The following is a 13995-nucleotide window of genomic DNA, read 5'->3' on the forward strand; positions in this document are numbered from 1 at the left end:
CAGATACGACGCCACAGAGGGCCACACTTCAGATACGACGCCACAGAGGACCACACTTCAGATACGACGCCACAGAGGGCCACACTTCAGATGCATTGTCACGAAGCGCCACACATAAGATGAGTTGACATAGATGGCCACATCTGTTGCTACAGCAGGCCACACTAGAAATCGGCTGCTTCAGAGGGCCTCAGTTATGTCAGGTGTGTTGCCTTTAATTAACGAAAACAAGTGGAGTTTTAACTCGAGGAGTGGCAGCACTTGAGGTCCCGCCTCGCTGACTAATATGGGCCTGAGGGAGCCCGGATGAAGACCTCAATTTGGCGACATTTAAAATCTGGCGGGCAATTAAAATATTTGTTGGTAGGCTTCTGGGCGGCATTTCTTTGATGTCCCCCCCCCCTCTCTTTTTTCTGTCTGTCTGTCATTCTGTCTGTTTGTACCTCTGTCCATTATGTTCACAACCTACTGGAATGAACGATATGGAAGAAAATGCAGAATAGAACCAGTGAAGAATAGAATCAGAGAACACTGTATAAACATCAGAGGTCCATGGTTGTTCAACACCCTCCCAGCGACTATAAGAAATATTGCCTGAACAGCCCTGGACATCTTCAAGAGGAAACTAGATAGTATTCTTCAAGAAGTACCGAACCACCCGGGCTGTGGTGGATATGTGGGCCTGCGGGCCGCTCCAAGCAACAGCCTGTTGGACCAAACTCTCACAAGTCAAGACTGGCCTCGAGCCGGGCCTGGGGAGTAGAAGAACTCCCAGAACTCCATCCAGGAGGTATCTGTTTGTCTGTCTCTCCCCCTCGCCCCCCGAAGTGGTTAGGCACCATTCCTTTCCTTCGTTCCATCTCAAAACCTTATCCTGACCCCTTCCAAGTGCTATATAGTCGTAATGGCTTGACGCTTCTCCTGATAGTTCCCTTCCCTTCTCTCTCTCTCTCTCTCTCTCTCTCTCTCTCTCTCTCTCTCTCTCTCTCTCTCTCTCTCTCTCTCTCTCTCTCTCTCTCTCTCTCTCTCTCTCTCGCTAGCTGGTTCGCTCACTTGCTCGCACGCACGCACGCACGCACGCACACACACACACACACACACACACACACACACACACACACACACACACACACACACACACACACACACACGCACGCACACGCACACACGCACACACACACACACACACACACACACACACACACACACACACACACACGCACGCACACACGCACACGCACGCACGCTGGCTGCCCACAAAGAACTCTCCACGATTCTGGGAGAGTTTTTCCACACGCAAAATGCTTTGACATGTCTCCTTGATGGAGTGTCAGTGGGGCCGCTCTCAATATATCAGTACAGTGTGTTATTGGCAGCGCGTGAGCACACACACAACAACAGCAGCTCCATCAACCACCACAACATTATAACACACACACACATGCTTACTAAAGGAGTGACTGGGGACATGACGCACATTCTTGGACAACTTCCTTCCCAGGCACGAGAACGGTTTTGCCAGCCGGATGGTCACAGGCACTAGTAAGGGGTTGCTAGCCGGATGGTCTCAGACACAAGTAAGGTGTCGCTAGCCGGATGGTCCCAGACACAAGTAAGGGGTTGCTAGCCGGATGGTTCGCGTCCTGCCGCTCCCACTGAGATTGCCTCTCCCTTCCGCCCTCTTGCAAAGATTTCCAATAACACTTATTCCTCAAATTTTCCATCGGAACGGCAATCGTCGTCCCTCTCCTTGTCGCCCTGCGTCATCCCCCACTGTAAACACCATACTCTTCATCGTCTAGTTTACCTGCTGAACCCTTCCTCTCCTCTACCTCTTACCTCTCCTCTCTTCCTCCTACCTCTCCTCTACCTCCTACCTCTCCTCTACCTCCTACCTCTCCTCTACCTCCTACCTCTCCTCTTCCTCCTACCTCTCCTCCTCCTCCGTCCTCTCCTTTTCCTCTCCCTTCCCCACTCAGGAAGTAATTTAGTGTTTATGTATTGTCAGTGAGGCGAACGAGGCTGTTTTGTGCGTGTTAACGGAGCCGACTGACAGGCGAGTAAGTGTATCTAGCGTAAGATAAGCTGGATAAAAAACGCTAAGCTTAGGATAGTTTATGTTAGATTAGATTAGGTTATGTTAATTAGGTTAGGCAGTTTCTTTTTCCAGTAATGAACGGAACCATGCGGCTGGCAGCACTGCACGTGACGTAACAACATGTCGCATATGACGTCACTAGGTAACACATATGACGTCACGAAGTGTCATAAATAACGGCGCAAAGTGACGTCATGAAACATGCATGACATCACAGAGTATCGTACATGACGGCAGAGAGTATCGTATATGACAGCAAAAAGTCCCGAAAATGTCACAAAAATGTCGTACATGACGTCAGAAAGTTTCGTACATCACGTTTGTTAACACATTTGTTAATTAAGAAGGTTTTAGCTATTTGTTATTGGTTAAACTATTGTTAAGAGAGCATTTAACGATGTACTGTGTCAATTAGGCCAGACGGCGTCTGTGAAGAGCAGAGGCAAGAAAGATTATAGAAGCCCAATAATAGATTATAAAAGACCAATAATAGATTATAGAAGACCAATGTGAATGGTGATTAAGAGTTCCTAACATAGAAAAGAACAGTGTTAGTGTCTGGAGACTTAACACTTCTTTGAGGTCTTGTAGTCTTGTGAATCAAGAGTACGTCTGATTAAGAGTAAGATTTAGTCTGGTTAAGAGCCAGATTCATCAGAGTATTGGAGAGGACAAGAGCAGCAGGAAGGAGAGCAGACACCTGCAGCACTGGCAGCAGCAGCAGCAGGAGAAGCAGACACCTGCAGCACTGGCAGCAGCAGGAGAAGCAGACACCTGCAGCACTGGCAGCAGCAGCAGCAGGAGAAGCAGACACCTGCAGCACTGGCAGCAGCAGCAGCAGGAGGAGCAGACACCTGCAGCACTGGCAGCAGCAGCAGCAGCAGCAGGAGCAGGGGAACCAGATTGCCACCAAGCATGCTAGTGAGAGTTCTTATATCAGATATGAAACCAAGATGCAACAGTGTTTCTAGAGGCGGTGTTGGTGTGGTCCCCCTGGTGATGGTGTGGTCCCCCCTGGTGATGGTGAGGTCCCCAGGGTGATGGTGTGGTCCCCCTGGTGATGGTGTGGTCCCCCCTGGTGATGGTGAGGTCCCCAGGGTGATGGTGTGGTCCCCCTGGTGATTGTGAGGTCCCCCTGGTGATGGTGTGGTCCCCCTGGTGATGGTCAGGTCCCCAGGGTGATGGTGTGGTCCCCATGGTGATTGTGAGGTCCCCCTGGTGATGGTGTGGTCCCCCTGGTGATGGTCAGGTCCCCAGGGTGATGGTGTGGTCCCCATGGTGATTGTGAGGTCCCCCTGGTGATGGTGTGATCCTTCTAGTGATGGTGTGGTCCCCCTGGTGATGGTGTGGTCTTGTGGCGCCCCTCCTCCCCAACATTCCAGCTTACTGACTTTCGTACACCGTCTGGATAAAAATGTAGGCTCGTTTGGCGTGGGGTCTCCCCCCCCCTCCCCCTTCTCGCCTCCCCCCTTCCCCTCCCTCTGGCCTTTCTCTCTCTTCCTCTTCCTTGCGACGCTCTTCACTGACGCCGCTGGACTATTATTTGTTTATTGTGAAGCTACTTTAAAGTTACCCCTAGCACAGGGCGGAAAGGTTTTCCTTTACTGCCAGATAACAGAGTTACAGAAAAAGGGGACAAGATGGTTAAGGGATTGGCAACACTGCAAGAGGGGGCTCTGTGATTGGTCAGTCGGATGATCAATGCGGTGACGTCACGGGACCATCTAGCGTGGCCAGTAGTAGGCCTAGTGCTAGGCCTAGTGTGCAGTTTTTGCAGTGCTAATATTGATCAGATGGCCAACATGGAAAGATTTTTGTGTGTGAGTGATCTCCCTCGCTGCCGGCCCCTCCTTACTGCCCTGTTGTGTGTGTTGCTGTGTTGTCATGGTGAGTGTCTCTCTCTCTCTCTCTCTCTCTCTCTCTCTCTCTCTCTCTCTCTCTCTCTCTCTCTCTCTCTCTCTCTTCTCTCTTTCTCTCTTTCTCTCTCTCTCTTTCCCTTTCTCTCTCTTTCTCTTTCTCTCTCTCTTTCTCTTTCTCTCTCTCTTTCTCTCTCTCTCTCTCTCTCTCTCTCTCTCTCTCTCTCTCTCTCTCTCTCTCTCTCTCTCTCTCTCTCTCTCTCTCTCTCTCTCTCTCTCCCCTTCCCTTCTCTTCTCGGTATAGTCAGGGAAGAGGAAGCAGGAATGGGGGGGGGGGGGGGGCGGGGAGCCTGGTGTGATTACAACGATAGCCATAAGGGAATGGTTGAGCCGGCTGTGGCCGCTATCCGGCCTGCGCCCGTCTGGATGCACGCCTCGTAGGCCTATGTTCCCCACGCCCCGCATGCTGATGGGGCCCCTGTGCTGCCTCCTGTAGTAGGCCTATGTGCTTCTCCGCTTGACCTGTCGATGTGCTGCCCCGCGCTCCCTGATAGGCTTAGGTGCTCCTGACACGCCTTTCCATCCCCCTCTATTTTCACTATTCTCTTGTTACTCACCTTCCCCTCCCTTCCCTCACCTTCCTCCCCCACCTCTCTACCGTCCCTTCCCTACCCTCTTTTCTTGATAAATCTCTTCCATTTTTCATAATTTTTCTTTCATCTGCGTCCTGCTCTTCCACTCACTGCTTCCTCGTTATGTCTCTTTCTCTTCTCGTAGACTACCATCCCTTCCTTTCCATGCAGTCTCTTCCTCTTCACCCTGCCATAGTCTCCTCACATCATTCTAATCTCGTCAACTTCCCGTATTCTCTTCCCATTTCCATAGACTCTTCCTCTACTTATTACCTTCCCATAATCTCCTCATCACTTTCTCATCCTTTCCTTTTCTCCCCCTCCCGTTCCATCTCCTAATTACCTCCAGTGGCTCAGTTTGGGCCCACAACTCTTGGTTATATCTATTAAGATGTGATGAAGTTGTTGGTTATACCGGACGAGCCATAGGAAAGCACAGCCTGGATCACGGCCTGGTGACACAGCTGACACATGTGACACACACACACGATGCACTTGGGACATGTGACAGACGCATGACACATTTGCCACATGTGACAGTCAGCTTGCTGTGGACTCACTTGCTGCAATAATCGAGTTTATACTTTTTTCATAAAAATTCAGCTTCTGTAGACAGCTTATCCATCATTTCAGATAAAACAATATTCCTTCAAATAATTCAGAGCGAGAAAGTACGTCAAGAATCCCCCTAAAAATGAGCGTTGCGACGTTGAAGGGGAAACAAACAGAATACTAAAGTCTCACCAAGCCAAAGGTCCGTTTTCTCTCAACCACAACCTTACCCGCAGTAGGGTCTAGGATCTGATGATATTGTCACCAATCGGCGTCATCGCTACTCTTTAAGTAAACCCAACTCAACCAAAATCTAGCCCAATCCAGCCTATCCTAACTTATCCTAACGAAAATTAGAGATAAAATGCGGTGTTATAGCATGGATAACCTGAGACGGGTGGAATTAGTTGAGTTCACCCTGTGTGTGTGTGTTGCGTTCGCCTGGTCCAGATATGACGGGGATAAACGCTGTGTCATCATCATTACCAGAGTGTTTCCAGACACACACTCTTCTCTGGGACACATTGTTCCACAGACAATGGCGCTTGCTTGATGGACACCAAGGTCAGTATTTATGGTGTGATTCCTCTGTGGCACACCTCGTCCCTCCACACCCCACCCCCCCTTCTCTCTCTCTCTCTCTCTCTCTCTCTCTCTCTCTCTCTCTCTCTCTCTCTCTCTCTCTCTCTCTCTCTCTCTCTCTCTCTCTCTCTCTCTCTCTGAATTTTACAACCTATCTATTTTTTCTTATTGAGATTTTTCTAAATCAGAATCATAGTACTGCGTGCAGCTCACGCCTGCCATTAATAGCATTAGCAAGCCATCAGAGTAGATTAAATGTAACCTATTTCCTGCATTATCATTATTTGCTATGACCCCTCACACCTTACTACTGGTGGGGCACATCTTGTGTGTCTGTGTTGGACGCTGGAGGAGCTGACTTGGTCTTCTTGCTTCTCTGTGGCCAGAGGAAACACACATACAGTCTCTCAAGACTGTCAAGGGTAAATGTTTGAATTGCTTCTCTGTGGACTAATGCTCACTCTCCCGCAGCGCCCCTTAAAGGCAGCACCTAAGTGACACAACTTGGCTGGTACATGTGTTGAGTGGAGCCTGTAGAAGGTAGACACTTCCTCGTCCCATGGAACACCTGTACTGCACATATGAGCACATTATGTGTGACGCTCCACTGTGGAAGCTCCACTACCAGAGCTTCCATCCCAAACTATGTTTTTTCTATCACGGCCGTGGCCACATATTTACAATGCTAACTAGCAATATATACATTTTCTTCTGTCCTCCATGGACAGGGTTAGAGATGTGTTAAAGTTATAGTTCAGTGTTTTATTGAACAGTCAACCACTGAAGGTGATTTCTGTGCTTATAAAATGCCAATCTAACCTACATACATAAATGCATACATACATAGATTTACGTCTGTCCTACATAAACAGTGTTCGATGTGCCTTTTTAACATAATGTCATTAATGTTCGGTTAGATAAGTGAAATGCAATTCTGACCAGCGTCCACATATCCTGTATACACATACATACGTAAATAAATACACACATTCATACATTCATACATTTATATATCTATACATATATATACACATACATTTATGTCTCCTACTTTGACAGGGTAAGATAGCTGCTATAGAAACTAGTGTGTTATTAAGCACTTAACCACTAAAGATAATTAAGATGCTTTTACAAGCTCAGGTTATAATTACATCACAACACTTATATATTGTATAAGTGATGCATTATATAGTCCATCTTAGGTACAATTCCAATATATCATCAAGTGTTCCAGTATTCATATAGTAGTTACAGAGTTCAGCATACCTCAGCCCAGGAGGGCGAAAGTCAGTCAATATGGGACATTCTACAATATAATATTCAAGGGAGTGCATGTTTTCTCTTTCACAAAGTTCACACATGGTATATTCGACACTTTCACAAAGTTATGGTGTATTCGACATTTGAGTTTTGAGAAAGCTGCCAGATACGTCTATATCCCAGGCGTATTCTGGCCACTATAACATTACATTACCGAGTTCTTGCTCTATTAGTTGCATATAAAAATGTTTCCTCACGATATTTATCGTAATGTTTAATACTACAACTTTCAGGTCTTTGTGAATTTGTTAGGTCGGTAAGATTTTCATTGGATATTTCTTTAAGTTTTATCTTTGTCACCGCTAATTAGACACCCATACCAATTTCTACTACTGTACTACTACAGGCGGTCTTTGCAAGCATGTCAACAGTGTCATGCTTTAAGATGCCAGCATGTGATGGTATCCAAAGCAATTTAATTTCAAATCGGTTTTCTTTAGCAGCTAAAACATTCATTCGAATATCACTATTTTTCTGGGTGTCACTACTATGTGCGTTCAATAACAGGAGTGCACTCTGTGAGTCACAGTACACAAGTCCACTGCCTTTGTCTTATAAAAATTCATTGGTAAGGTAAATGCCCGCAAGTTCGGTTTGAGTTGTAGTTGATAACTATGAATGGACGGAGGACGAGCGGGGGATGTCACCCATGTGATGCCTTCATCCCCCCGGCACCACAGTCTCTCCTACTCCTGATATAATGTTCATGTCAGGTGGAACAACTTCCTACATCATGACAGCCACGTCTTCCAGGGGCGCTCCACCGGACGATGTATACCGCCTCGGTGGAGATTTGCCCTGCACATGACTATGTGATGGTGGTGAAGTATGTGGTAACACGAGACTATGTGGTGGTGGTGGTGAACAATGTGTTAACACATGAATATGTGGTGATGGTGGTGAAGAATGTGGTAACACAAGACTGTGGTGGTGGTGGTGAACAATGTGGTAACACATGAATATGTGGTGATGGTGGTGAAGAATGTGGTAACACAAGACTATGTGGTGGTGGTGGTGAACAATGTGGTAACAGGACTATGTGGTGGTGGTGGTGAACAATGTGGTAACACATGACTATGTGGTGGTGGTGGTGAACAATGTGGTAACACAGGACTATGTGGTGGTGGTGGTGAACAATGTGGTAACACAGGACTATGTGGTGGTGGTGGTGAACAATGTGGTAACACAACTATGTGGTGGTGGTGGTGAACAATGTGGTAACACATGACTATGTGGTGGTGGTGGTGAACAATGTGGTAACACAACTATGTGGTGGTGGTGGTGAACAATGTGGTAACACATGACTATGTGGTGGTGGTGGTGAACAATGTGTTAACAGGACTATGTGGTGGTGGTGGTGAACAATGTGGTAACACAGGACTATGTGGTGGTGGTGGTGAACAATGTGGTAACACAGGACTATGTGGTGGTGGTGGTGAACAATGTGGTAACACATGACTATGTGGTGGTGGTGGTGAACAATGTGGTAACAGGACTATGTGGTGGTGGTGGTGAACAATGTGGTAACAGGACTATGTGGTGGTGGTGGTGAACAATGTGGTAACAGGACTATGTGGTGGTGGTGGTGAACAATGTGTTAACACAGCAATGTGGACACATCTCAGGTTCTGGGAAGAGAGGATGTGTGTGGTGAAGACAGTCACTAGTAATATGGTAAATGCATTCTTACAGAGAAAGAACAATGTGTTCACCTTTTTTGGCAAAAATCTAATTTTCGGCATTATCCATAAAAAAAATACAGTTAAATAATGCCAAACCCATTAGAACACCATTCTTTGCAACACCAAATTATGTTGAATTATGACTGGGCTGTCATATACTCACCTAGTTGTACTAACCTAGTTGTGCATGCGGGGTTCGAGCTCTGGCTCTTTGGTCCCAACCATACTTGAACAACCAGGTATCAACCAGGTCCCGCCTCTCAACTGTCAGTCAACTGGTGTACAGGTTCCTGGGCCTACTGGGCTCAATCATATCTATGGTCTACATGTAGCAGTGTGTGTGTGTGTGTGTGTGTGTGTGTGTGTGTGTGTGTGTGTAGGAACTGGTGGTGGAGGGTGTGTGCTGGTGGGTGGGGGTGGGGGGGGGTGGGTGGAAGGAGGGATGGGGTACAGGAGAGGAGGGAGATAAGGGTGAGAGAGAGCATGGCCTTGGGGGGGGGGGCTTCATTATCAAGGAAGGAAGTAACCCTGACATAACACACATCTTCACGCAACGTTCATTTTCTCATGTCTCTTTATATGTATACATAAAGAGACATGAGAAAATGAATTTTACTGGCAATAATATATATATATATATATATATATATATATATATATATATATATATATATATATATATATATATATATATAATATTGGGAAAGCGATATATGAAATATGTTGCAGACGCATGCAGTGACGTATGGTTCTGGTCCTCATCTGCAGCACTCAGTACTTCCTGGATGCATTGAGAGAGAGAGAGAGAGAGAGAGAGAGAGAGAGAGAGAGGAATGCAAGGTTTAGCACGCAGCAGCAGCAGGAGCAGCACACCAGCACGCAGGCAGGCAGGCAGGCAGGCAGGCAGGCGAGCAGGCATGTGCACCCAGTAACCTTTATGTTTATTATTAATAAGTGGTTAGCTTATGTTCGTAAAGCCAGACCTCATTCAAGAATGCAGCGAGGACGGCAAGACTGCTGAGTGTGGGAGCCTTGATTAATGTAGTGGTGTACTGTCTGTACCATGGTAAGGTAAGGTAAGGTAACCATGCCTCAGGATGGGTGCCTTGCTTGTAGTGGAGTGCCAGGATCATCTCATATTACCCCTGGCACCGCCCCCATCACCCCTTAACTCTTCTCAACTATTACACTTGTTGAAACAAGACATTCAGAGATAAAATCCAAACGAAAGCAGAACATTTAAGGATAGCGATGAATCGGGGAAGAGGTTGGGTGGGTTCGGTGGGTGTGTGGGGGAGTGGGAGGGTTTGGGGGGTGTAGAGGAGATGGTGTCCTGGCACGGTGAGGGGGCCGGGTACCAACTGAGGCAGGAGGGGGGAGGGATGACGTCCCACACAGAAGACTACCACAGCTCATGAAGAACAACGACAGGAGACGGTTTTCTCGGGTCGTCCTCAGGGGAGTCCCACCTCCAGCAGCGCCCCGGCTCTGACACCTCTCTTATCCTCACCACCTGTGTTTTACCTGTGCTCACCTTCCTGTTTGTCGACGCTGGCAGCCCGGCCTGACCCCTAACTCACCTGATCATCAGCCAGGCTACTGACGAGCAAGGGACCGGGGGAGGAGGGGGGAAGTCTCCTAGCTATTGCATCATGGGACTGATGAATGATGGTCACCACAGCACCTAGCCAAACCTGCTCGACTGGCTGACCCGCCACCGCCCCCCACTCGCCTTCCTTTTTCAAGGTATCTTTCATGCCAGAATATTTCTTATGTTTACCCCATGAAGGATGAAGATCTGTGGCTCCGTGGTGTTGAGAGTGCTCTCTGGGGGCTCTCTAGGTGCTCGCGCCCAGGGCTGGTGCTTCCTTCCTCCTGCTGTATCCTAGACCTCCTGCTGTATCCTAGGCCTCCTGCTGTATCCTAGGTCTCTTGCTGTATCCTAGGCCTCCTGCTGTATCCTAGGTCTCTTGCTGTATCCTAGGCCTCCTGCTGTAGCCTAGGCCTCCTGCTGTATCCTAGGCCTCCTGCTGTATCCTAGGCCTCCTACTGTATCCTAGGCCTCCTGCTGTATAAGTCACTTCGGTAAGATTTTGAATAGAAAATTTAGGAATATTATAAAAAGAATTTTCCATGTCGAGGTCATGTCTCCCTCAGGTGTTTACGGAGCCCGAGTGCTGTTGATGAGGCTACAGAAGGTCACGTGCTTCAGTAAAATACTAGAGTGTGTTATACCCAGCTTATATCTGCTTTGCCAGATGTACAGACCAGTATTGTAGGAGCGAACTCACAGTCGAAAAGTATCGGGAGTCCTGGTTATGAAGCACACGTCAAATGCCCTCCATATATCGCTCCCTAAAACACCCTTCTCCCTTTCCTCTCACTCTCCTTATCACCCACTTCAGCCTCCCTCCTCTTGTCTCGTTCAGTTCTTTTCTCTCCCCCTCCCCTCATCTTCCCCTCTCCATCCCCCCCATCTTCCCCTCTCCACCCCCTCATCTTCCCCTCTCCACGGCGTCTACAAAGGCAAAAAACAAGAGGGCAGAATTGCACTAACTTCCGCGCCCCATTGTCCGGCGCCCTCCCCCCTCTGCGTCTGCATATTTGCAATTCACAAAATTGCTTTTCTTTTACCCCATTGTGTGGAGGACTTTAAACTGTCCCCATAGGAGGAGGCCGTGTCCGGGCTCCTCTGGGACGACACAAGTATGGATTTTTAGGAGAAGAATGGGAAGGGCTGTGAAGAACTGCCCCCCCCCTCTCTCTCTCTCTCTCTCTCTCTCTCTCTCTCTCTCTCTCTCTCTCTCTCTCTCTCTCTCTCTCTCTCTCTCTCTCTCTCTCTCTCTCTCTCTCTCCTGTGGTGTATGGAGTGCGGAATGTATTAAAGAATAACACATAAGATGTTTCCGGTGCCAAAGGTATCTTAAGATGCTTTCATGCAGTTTTATGTATTTTTATTTATCATTTCTAAAGTTTTTGTTCGATATATTGTGGACGTTCCATTGCCCTGACGAGGATTCATAAGTGTTACGTGTGATGGTTAAAATAGGATTCATATTAAAATTGTTAGAAAAGTTTTCCTGGTAACTTGCTTTCAGAACCAGTTTAATGTACGTACCAAACGCTTTACACGTGAGAGACTTAATAATGTTCTTATTTATCATTCCAATAATCGTGGTTGCATCCACAGTCATGGAAAGTACGAACTATCTTTTTAGAATTATATAAATGAACGATATGGAAGAAAATGCAGAATAGAGCTAGTGAAGAGCAGAGGCGCCATAGGCACAATCAGAGAACACTGTACAAACATCAGAGGTCAACGGGTACTATTAAGGTACATATAAATACAGCAGAACAGCATTAAATATAGTATCCTCAAAAGTGGTGTGTGGATACCTTAGAGTTGTGTATGCCGGATAAAGAAATGTATGTCGTACCTAGTAGCCAGAACGCACTTCTCAGCCTACTATGCAAGGCCCAATATGCCTAATAAGCCAAGATTCATGAATTAATTGTTTTTCGACTACCTAACCTACCTAACCTAACCTAACCTAACCTATCTTTTTCAGCTACCTAACCCAACCTTACCTATAAAGATAGGTTAGGTTTGGTTAGGTAGGGTTGGTTAGGTTCGGTCATATATCTACGTTAATTTTAACTCCAGTAAAAAAAATTGACCTCATACGTAATGAAATGGGTAGCTCTATCATTTCATAAGAAAAAAATTAGAGAAAATATATTAATTCGTGAAAACTTGGCTTATTAGGCAAATTGGGCCTTGCATAGTAGGCTGAGAAGTGCGTTCTGGCTACTAGGTACGACATATATATATTTATCACTCAAAATGATTCGAACAGACGTAAATCTGTGTATTTATATTTGTAGGTTAGGTTAGGTTAGGTTAGGTTAGGTTAGATTAGCTACCTCAGTTTCTAGTCTAGTTTCTTGAGCTACCTCATCCCTTTGTGCATTTATACCTTAATAAACTTATTTCAGTTTCACTCGACATGCTTTGCTGAATATTTTATTAAGGCAGGAACCCTTAGGGGGCATATATTAATGTCCAAACTGCATTTGATACAGCAAGCAGAGAAATAGTCTTAGGTCAACAATAGTCTTTTGGGAGCTAAGGGAAGACTGGGGCTCAGGGAGGTGTATGTGAGTAACAGAACCGCCTCAGATTCAGTCAAGGGGGTCAAAAGTAAACATTCTGTGCCCTTAGTGTTGGGTACACCTCCAGGTGGAGTGTTTAGCTCAACACTGCTCAATGTTCTAATGCACAAATTGAATTTATACTCCCACGCTAGCTGACGAAGCTGTCATCAGCCATGGCGATGATATTTGGATTGGTACAGATGCCCAAACTAGACTGCAAGCTCTGTTTGATTCACTCGCTGCTAAAAACATTGAATGCTATCTTTTTTTTTTCTATAACTAAAGCGAGAGCTCTTCGTTCCCTTAAAATAATCAATTACATCTCAACGACCAAATCAAGTCGTTGATTAGTCGTTGAGTTGATCCCACCATGTCATCCACCACCACGCCATCCACCACCACGCCTTCCACCACCACGCCATCCACCACCACGCCTTCCACCACCACGCCTTCCACCACCACGCCATCCACCACCACGCCTTCCACCACCACGCCTTCCACCACCACGCCTTCCACCACCACGCCTTCCACCACCACGCCATCCACCACCACGCCTTCCACCACCACGCCTTCCACCACCACGCCTTCCACCACCACGCCTTCCACCACCACGCCATCCACCACCACGCCATCCACCACCACGCCATCCACCACCACGCCATCCACCACCACGCCATCCACCACCACGCCTTCCACCACCACGCCTTCCACCACCACGCCATCCACCACCACGCCTTCCACCACCACGCCATCCACCACCACGCCTTCCACCACCACGCCATTCCACCACCACGCCATCCACCACCACGCCATCCACCACCACGCCATCCACCACCACGCCATCCACCACCACGCCATTCCACCACCACGCCATCCACCACCACGCCTTCCACCACCACGCCTTCCACCACCACGCCATCCACCACCACGCCATCCACCACCACGCCATCCACCACCACGCCATCCACCACCACGCCATCCACCACCACGCCATCCACCACCACGCCTTCCACCACCACGCCATCCACCACCACTCCATCCACCACCACGCCTGATACCACCATTACCAGCACTCTCCCCCCATCAGAGCCTCCACTACCACACCTACTACCACC

General features: G+C 47.6%; 1 protein-coding gene across 2 annotated transcripts in view; it reads left to right on the plus strand.

Annotated features, from left to right (window-relative positions):
• The window catches only part of LOC123765100 (uncharacterized), a 270886-nt gene that overhangs the window by 171191 nt on the left and 85700 nt on the right, over positions 1–13995 (plus strand). The window lies entirely within an intron of this gene.

Source organism: Procambarus clarkii, chromosome 29 (genome assembly GCF_040958095.1).
Source record: "Procambarus clarkii isolate CNS0578487 chromosome 29, FALCON_Pclarkii_2.0, whole genome shotgun sequence".
In the NCBI taxonomy this organism is placed as follows: Eukaryota; Metazoa; Arthropoda; class Malacostraca; order Decapoda; family Cambaridae; genus Procambarus; species Procambarus clarkii.